General features: G+C 38.2%; 1 non-coding gene and 1 pseudogene across 1 annotated transcript; one reads left to right on the top strand and one right to left on the bottom strand.

The window, feature by feature from the left end:
* On the top strand, positions 1-1,073 carry LOC107621020 (citrate-binding protein-like; annotated as a pseudogene).
* A 123-nt stretch (positions 1,074-1,196) lies between these two features.
* TRNAI-AAU (transfer RNA isoleucine (anticodon AAU)) lies at positions 1,197-1,270 on the bottom strand. The gene has a single exon. It is a non-coding gene; the product is annotated as a tRNA-Ile (tRNA).
* Positions 1,271-9,522: the final 8,252 nt, after the last annotated feature.

The following is a 9,522-nucleotide window of genomic DNA, read 5'->3' as shown; positions in this document are numbered from 1 at the left end:
ATGGGTGCTGTATGTTATTATGTTGCTGCTGCTTTGCACTCGTTTATTTCTTGTTTCTCATTATTCATGCAAAGGGCAAGTAGTTCGCATCACGTGCACCGTAACCTTACCGATGGATTCACTCAACTTCCATTGGACCACAAAGACATTGAAATTCAGAGGCCTTATGATGTACCGGAGAGTGCACGTTACAGCTTTGTAAATGGAGTGCACAAGATGTGGGTGTACTCTAGCGACAAACCTCACTCCAAAAATAGCAGAACCAATCCCCGAACTGAACTCGCCATCAAAGTAAACCAAAACTTATACTCACGTACATGTAAAGTTGATGATTAAAAATTATTAGGGAATAATTTAATTAAATATAAAAAATTATCTAACGATTTTTAATTATTAATTTTATATAAAAACGACTCTATGTAATAAGTTTTCATCAAATACTAAGCTTAACTACCAATATATACATAATATTGGAAACCTTTCAAATTTTCCATTACGTGTTTAAATAATTTTAATCATTGATATTAATTATGCATATATTTTATGATTAAAATCAATAGCTAAAAGCACTAAAACACTTAGAATTATTCCTAACACACTTGAAATGCTTCCATTAGCATTAATGCATTATGTCATTGCGCGACTGACTAATTATTTTTCAATTGTCACTTTTATTGTTCATTCAGGGCTATGATTATTCATCAGGAGTGCGGCAATTTGAAGCGCAGGGTTTTGTGCCACGCGACACTTCTGGGGTGTGCGTTATGCAAATTTTCGGAGCATCCCATCTTCGTGCCACCACTCTCATGATTACAACCAACAAAGGGTCTCTTTCATATTATAGGAGTCCAGTGCTGGCTCCAAACATATGGAACAGATGGTTTAAATTAAATGTGATACATGACGTTGATGCCTCTACCGTGAAGATTTACATCGATGGGATTTTTGTTCATGAGGCTGCAGGTCATCGTGGTGCCTCTCATGCCTTTAAGTGTGGGGTTTATTCATAGAATGATGCTTCCCACTATATGGAATCACGTTGGAAGGGAATCAAGGTTTTTAAGAAAAAATAACGGTATCATTGGAATATGCGGATCTATGTACAATATCGTATATGATTAAATGGGATAAAGAATAAAAATATATCTATTGTGCCCTGACTAAAGTATGAAAAAAAAATAAAAATTCAATTAAATTGGCCCATGCAGGTCTCGAACCTGCGACCTTCGCGTTATTAGCACGACGCTCTAACCAACTGAGCCAATAGGCCACATGAAAGTATTTTACTTTTTTTAATTTTATTATCATAGGCATATCAATTATGAAAGTGAAAGTATCACAAAAGCTTGATGAAAAATTGAAAATGCATGAGATTGGCGGGAAACTTAGTTTATTGCAATATGGTTAGAGTTGTTGCTGGAGACGGGATAACAATAATGATGAGAAGCATTGGCCGCGGGGATATGATGACGGCGGTGGTAGTCATTGATTATTGAGGGAGGGGGAATCGCTGCAATAGTGAGGTAGGATATATATAAGTGACCTTGGGCGGAGAGACCCACGGTGGAAAACTGACCTTAAGCTCCAGCAATGTTTCCTAGCATTTGTTGTTATCCTCCTTTATTGAGTTATTAGTGTCTGAACTCATTAAAAGCTTCCTGGGCGTTGCCGTAACCAATATTATTGTGGCAATGGTCCATGTTTAGAAGAAGAAGAACATCACAACAAACATCTTCAAGGAGAAAGTCATGGCTGTGATGATGTTGATGATAATGGGTACTGAAAATGGCACTAGGTACTTCCGAATTTCATCAAGCAAAATTACTGAAGGTAATTTAAGTGGAAGAGCGGTGGAGTCGTGGAGCAAACTTTTTCTCCATGATCTCATTTATTCATTTTAATTTTTTAATAAAATGAGAAAATAAAAATACTACAGAGAAAATATAATGAGAAAAGGACAAATAGGTCCCTGACTTTTTGGCCCGTGGACATTTTCGTCCCTGAGCATTTGAAAATACTTTTAAATCCCCGACCTTAGCAAATTTTGGACGGATGAGTCCATCCGTGGAATTGCCTCTGCCGGACCCATCGGAGAAGTCTGATCTGGCTCCCCTGAGGATGACGTGGGACGCCTGGGTGACAACTGGACTGCTGAGTGGAAAGCTCAAATCGAAAATTGGACAACGAAGTCCCTGCACCACTAAACTACGTCGTTTTGCCACCCTACCCTAATTCTTAAATTGATTGCCCTTCTTGCTCGAGGCCAGTGGTGAGGAGCTCAACGTTCATGAACCATGGCTGATAATGGAGCACCAACAACGTCGAGAAGAAGTCACAGGGGAGTAAGAGAGGAAGATTCTGCTTCAAGCTCAGACCCTTATGTTCTTTACGACGGAGACCTCAAGGACGATGTCGCCTGGAGATGATTCTGTGGAGTTTATGCGATTATGTATATGTCGAGGACGATTAGGAACCCAAACAGAGTCTTCCTGGGTTGCCCATTCTATAAGGTAAGATAAGTAACCTGTGAACTTTGTTCTGTTGGAATGGTTTTACATGGTGCCTTATTTTTGGAAATTTGACAGGATAACCAACCGCACTACAAGTTTTTTCTTTGGGTTGATGAGCATCTTGTTAGAATTGGTCACAGTGGTTGCGTCCTCGATAAAAAACCTCTGGTTGAGAAAGAGCCAGAAGTTGTTGAAGAGGATGAGGGATTTCATCATAGGATTGCTATTCTGGAGGAGAAGGTTACTATGCTGGAGAAGAAAAAAACCCCAATAGCTTGTTGTGTTGTTATTGTTGTATGTGCTGTTGTGGCTGCATTTTATATATGTAGTCACTGAGCAATGAATTTTAGAAATTAGAGTTGGAAAATGTCTTGTTGCTGGTTTTTTTTTGTGTATTGAAACATGGTCTTTAGGGAAGATTTGTGTCCTATTATCTATCTAAATGCAGTTAAAGCTATGATATCAATTGGGTGTTGAAATTATGTTGTCAATATGTGAAGAAGCCTTGAATGATTGAGTAAAGTAGGCATCAAAGTTGTATACTTAACCACATAACATATATTGATAGTTTGGTAAACATCTTTGCGACAGGCACATTTTCTAAAAGCTGCCTAAAGAGAACAAATCTGCTCAAGTTTATAGTATTATGAAGCTTAACATCACAAAAGTAAGTCTCAAACACCTAACAAGATTACAATAGTTTATAAAAGCCTAAGAGCTTCTTCAAAAAGACACTAATTCTCCCAAAAAAAAACATTGTAATCACATTCAACTTTCCTAAATGCTATTACAAGGCATAGTGCGCTGCCCAAGATGTCATTTTTCTTCATGTCTTTGGATTGATGGATGGTGGATTAGGAATGAACTTAAACAGTCTTGTTGTTGCTGTGCTTGCTGCTGCCATTGTCTCCTTGAAAGCTACTGTACTCGCTCCTGGCCTGACTTGAGATGGTTGAGGCTGTGGTAGTGTAGGCTGACTTAGAGGTGGGAGTGACGTGGCGCAAAGTGGGGTAGGCGGCCTGAATATCTTCTGTTTGGGCCTGATCTTTGAAGTTTTTGGTTGAAATGTTTCGTGAGCTGTGGATGGAACTTGGAGTGGAGGCCTAAATGGTGTACGTCTAGTTACACGACCTGGTTGGGGTTGGTCTGCCACGGGAATTGGACCCTGGTTGTGATACATAAGCTAGTATTCATGAGACTTAGGTAAAATAACAGTTTAAAGGGTTAACATAACACAATTACATATTATACTTACATCTGGAACCTGGCTAGATGCAGCCTGGGTAGATGCAGCATGGCTAGTAGCTGCCTCGCTAGTTGGAGCACTTTGGGTGTTAGGGGCATCCTGTAAGTTTAGGTTGACCACTGTTACTCATTACTATATGAATCCTGAAATATCTAACTAAACATAGAGATACACCAATATAGCAGATTACTAAGAATAAATACAATACTAACATCATCCTGTGGTGCTGACTGTGATAGTGGAAGAACAACTAATGACTGACTTGTCCCACCTTTCTTCGACTTCTTGATCTTAGGTTTCCAGTTGGGGTTAGATGGGGCACCCTTGCATGTCTTGTAATTATGTCCCTCTGACCCACATTTACTACAAGTTACCTTAAAGGATCTCTTAAGCTTGGCACCTTGCTGCATCATAGGTTCAGCCGGATCCTTTTGTCTGTTGTGTACCTTTGGTCTACCAATTGGTCTCTTTATGATGGGAGGATCTGGTCTCAAATACTCACTCCGTGTCCAAAATTCCTGACTAGGCACCGGTTGAATAGAATATGCGTATGTTTTATGGATTGACTCCATGCATAACCATGGGTGCACATATTCTTCTGGTTGATCATGTCTTTTCCTTATTGCTGCCACTGCATGGATACAGGGCATGCCTATAACAGAGCAACATCATGCACTTGAATTAAACGGAACCAGAAAATTCATAACAGTAAACCAAGTGAATCAGAACAGATATAACAATGCTATTAAAACTAACCAGTCAGCTGCCATTTGTTGCATGAGCAGGTTTGCTTGATGAGATCCACATCCACCTTTGTTGTCTTACGACTCACTTCGAATCTCTTTCATTCTTCGTCACCTGTCCACTCTGCAACCCACTTGTTGCTGGGCCTAATAAGACGATCCAGCCTCTTCTGCTGAACAGGTGCGAGCTTCCCAGAAACATTTTGTAGCAACTGCTTATGAACCGGTTGATAAAATTTTTCCAAATGTGCATCACACAGTTTCGGTGATGGGCATTTGGCATAACTGCCTTCAAAGCAGGTAGCAGTCCCTGCATATCAGTTTAACAAATAAATCAAGTATTAATTCAGTCATCATACCATCTTTCTGTAATCAAACTAGTATTCAACAACAAAATAACCTTAAACATCAGTGGTGCATTCATAGTAACACAGCAGTAGTGCATTCAAAGTAACAAAGCAGTAGTGCACTCATATTAACTAAAACAGCACTCATTCTTATTAACTAAGACAACACACATTCATTCTAATCCAAAGCACACATTCATGCTAACTAAGGCACTCATACACTAAGTGCTATTAAATAACACAGAACTCACTCATGCTAACTAAAGCACTCATTCATACTAACTGAAGCACTCATTCACTAAGTCATATTAACTAACACAGCACTCATTCATACACCCTAAAGCACGCATTCATACAGTCATATTAACTAACACAACACTCATTCATACTAACTAAACAAGCAGGTGGATAGATGTATTAGGAAATAACATAGTATTCATTAACACTAAGCAATTATGAAGTTTACCTTTTGTTGGTCGGACATGAAGTTCCAACCATGAGTCTGCACATCCCCTAAATCCTCTTCGAGAAGAGTCAAGAACCACTTCCAGGATTCCTTAGTTTCAGACCTAGCTACTCCATAGGCAACCACGTAAAATTGGTTATTGGCATCCTGTGCCACTGCTGTGAGGAGTTGGCCACCATATAAGTCTTCAGAAAACAGCCATCAAGATGTATCAATGGCCTACACCCACTTGTGAACCCTTGTTTGCATGCTTCTAAGCATATGTAAAGCTTTTCGAAAACAGGGGGGGATTGAGGTACAGGAGTGACAGACAACTCTGCCCTAGACCCTGGATTTCTTCTTAATATCTCAAACAAATAATCTCTAACCTTACCATACTGCTCCCTCTCATTACCCATGATTCTCTCTCTTTCCTCTCTAACTGCTATGTACACCATTTTTGGATGTGCAGTGAGTGAGTATTCTTCTCTGAGAAAGTCAATAGCCTCATTTGTCCTCATATGAGGCTGTGTATTCATTCTCTTCTCAACCTTTAAACTAATCCAATGTTGATCAGCCGCATTACTTCCCATGTCCCTTGCACATGTATGGTCATTTTTGTAGGTCTTAACCTGGTAGCATTGCAGAGACTTGTTGTATGATAAATGAACCAGTCACGGACACTCATCATCCATGCATCCCACCCTCACTTTCTCTTTGTCATTCTTAATCCACCTAAGCTCCCTACTCTCAGCAATGAATTAGTCTTTTACAACTTCCTTAAATCTGTCAATGGTGGCAAACCTTGTCCCTAACTCAAACCTCCCCTCTCCATGCTCATAATCGTCATCAAACTCAGAGAATTTATGCTTGCTAGATTCATCATCTGATGAAATAGGTGTATGTAAAGTCTCAGATTCATAGTCATATACCGGGTCATCATCATCATCTTGCATCAAGCTCTCATAGAACCTCACATCTTGGTCCATGTTGGGCTGTGGGCCTTTGTTGGGCTGCACATTAGGATCAGGCCCAACATAATTTCTGGTCTGCTGCTCATTGGGTTCACTGCTTTGTCCCATCTTCTTCCACGTCTTCCTCTTTCTTTTAGCACCTGTCTTGTTTGCAGTTGTCTTCTTTGGAGACACAGCTTTCTTCTTTCCCTTCATTACTCTCTGCCTTTTGCTACCCTTATCATAAGCACTTGTATCATCATCATCACTGTCACTTTCAAACCCGAGAGGTGGAGGTTTGTATGGCTCATCCTCCGTGCTCTCGTACCCATCATCAGATGACGAACTCTGGTCATCCACCAAAACCTCTCCCTCATCAAGACTCTTACTATGCTTTCCAGCATCCTCCACAATCTCAGGTTCATCAACCGGGTGGTCAAAGTATAGGTAAAACTCGTCAGTCTCTGTATTCTTCATTTTGTTCTCTCGCATTTCGTTAATCCCTGCATCCCCAGTGAGAATATGCAGCCCAGACTCAATATCAGGACTCATTGGATCATACCAATAAACTGTCTTGTATGATTGGTACCCCAAGCCCTTGAACAGTGTGATCAAGTCTCCGAAATTAACGAAGTCCAGGTCCATTTTTGGAAACTTCTCCACCTTCCCATTTTTGTAAACCAGACAGCCATTACTCTCTCTCACAAAATTACCTCCATGGTGGAACACGGGCACTACAAACACATTAACCATCTGAGACAAGAAAAATGGAAAACTGTAAACAATGATCATGAATTACTCTATTCACATATTAAAAGGCAAGAACCTTCAACATCCAAAACGAAAAATAACCGAGAAAATTTCTGTGCCCTAACTGTGATTTAACTTCAACCGAAAATTCCGATTACTTTTATCACAACTTCTATCAACATGCACGCTCAATCCATTCACATCATACTTCATACTTGCAGTGATATTTAACCTCACAATCCACTAACTACGCTACAGTACAGAGTTCTTACCTTCGGTGACGAAGGCAGCAACTCAGACAACAATGGACGCCGCTTCGACAGCCACTCCACACGGCGAAGGTCTCAGCTCTGGGTAGTGATCTTTTTGGAGGGAGAAACAGAGTATGATGAACGTTGGTATTCCTTAGGGTTAATTGTAATTCAGAAAGGGAGATGTGGGTGTAATGGGTATTGTAACAGACTTTGTAAGGGTAGGGTGGCAAAACGACGTAGTTTAGTGGTGTAGGGACTTCGTTGTCCAATTTTCGATTTGAGCTTTCCACTCAGCAGTCCAGCTGTCACCCAGGCGTCCCACGTCATCCTCAGGGGAGCCAGATCAGACTTCTCCGATGGGTCCGGCGGAGGCAATTCAACGGAGGGACTCATCCGTCCAAAATTTGCTAAGGTCGGGGATTTAAAAGTATTTTCAAATGCTCAGGGACGAAAATGTCCACGGGCCAAAAGGTTAGGGACCTATTTGTCCTTTTCTCAAATATAAATATAGTGGAGAAAAAAATTGATTTAAATAAGAACTTTTGGGAAGAGGGAATGGAAGAGATTCAAAACTGTTTGGATGATTTGGTCATAATGTTACTTCTTTATTTTGTTCCCAATGGTTAATATTCATTCGATGATTTGTGGGCGTTAATTTAGGCGTTAGTGGGGACTTATTACTATTTACTAGCGCAATTGAAAATTTGAAATAATAAAACTCTATATTTAAGCAAAATACTTAACAAAATTTAACCAAGTTGTTCTAACAATTTTTTAAATCATGCGCCTCTTTTTTCTTTTTCGTTTTCTTCTCATTCTCCTTCTCTCATCTGTTTCCTTCTCCTCTTTTTTCTTCTTCTAAATTCGCTTCTTCTTCCTTCCTCATCCTCCTCCTCTTTCTCTTCCTTTTCTAATGTTACGTCTTCTTTTTCTTTTCCTTTTTCTTTTTCGTTATCGTTATCACCAATAACACCAGCATTTTTTCTTTCGTTATCATCATCACCGATAATACCAACAGTTTGCTAATATTTTTATTGGTTCTGATTTTCTCTGATGTCATCATTAAATAATTTTGATTCATTTATTAGTTTATTTCGGTTCATTTGTGTGTTAATTGAGGTTTACTTGAAACTTTTAATAAGTATTGACCAAATTTTTATTCCTTAAGTAATTTTGGTTTATTTCTTAGTTTAATTGAGATTCATTTGGATACAAAAATGAATTTGATGTATTTTTATTAATGATTGAGTCTTTTTGATTGTTTGTTCAAATCTAAACTGATTTCGGTTTATTTATGTGCTAATTGAGATTCACTTGCTACTGTTGATAAGCATTGACCAAATTTTTTTAGCAAAGAAGAATGAAATTATTCATTATCACTTTATTTAATGGCATTAGATTCCACTCCATTCCATTCAATTAGTTCAGTTTTAAACAAGCAGTCAAAAAGACTCAATCATCAACAAAAATACATCGAATTCATTTTTGGATCCAAATGAATCTCAAATAAACTAATAAATGAACCAAAATTACTTAAGAAATAAAAAACTTGGTCAAAACATATCAGCAGCATCAACTGAACCTCAATTAACATACAAATGAATCGAAATTAGTTCAGTTTTAAACAAGCAGTTAAAAAGACTCAATCATCAACAAAAACACATAATTTATTTCTGGATCCGTAAATGAACCTCAATTTAACTAAGAAATGAATCGAAATCACTTAAGAAATAAAAAATTTAAGCAATACTTATCAGCAGCATCAAGTGAATCTCAACTAATTCATAAATGAACCGAAATTAGTTCAATTTTGAACAAGTAGTAAAAAAGACTCAATTATCATTAAAAACACATCGAATTCCTTTCTGGATCCAAATGAATCTCAATTAAAAGGAAGAAAAGAAAAAACGCAGCAACAATAAAAGAATAACGATTGAGAGAAAACACGTGAAGAAGAAAAATGAGGAAGAAAAATGAGGAAGGTGAAGAAAAAGAAGGAAGAAAGTAAAGAAGAAGAAGAAGGAATGCGAAGACGAAAAAGGAAAAAAGCGAAGAAGAAGGAAGAACGTGAAGACAAAAATAAAGAAGCGTTATTGAAATGCACGTATATACACGCTAGTGTAATAAAAATGGTTTTTATTAAATTTGGACCTGCTTGATTAAACCTTAATTACAAAAATATTTGAATATGTAACTGGGCTGCAATTAAAAATGAATTCTCTTTATTTTAGTACCCCTTCTTTTTTTATTAATTATTATTAGGCAATTCTATGA

The sequence above is a fragment of the Arachis ipaensis genome, chromosome B10, assembly GCF_059453495.1.
Source record: "Arachis ipaensis isolate K30076 ecotype BB chromosome B10, ASM5945349v1, whole genome shotgun sequence".
NCBI classification, from domain to species: domain Eukaryota; kingdom Viridiplantae; phylum Streptophyta; class Magnoliopsida; order Fabales; family Fabaceae; genus Arachis; species Arachis ipaensis.
Note: the sequence above shows the minus strand (reverse complement) of the source record. Positions and strands in the feature narration are given on the sequence as shown.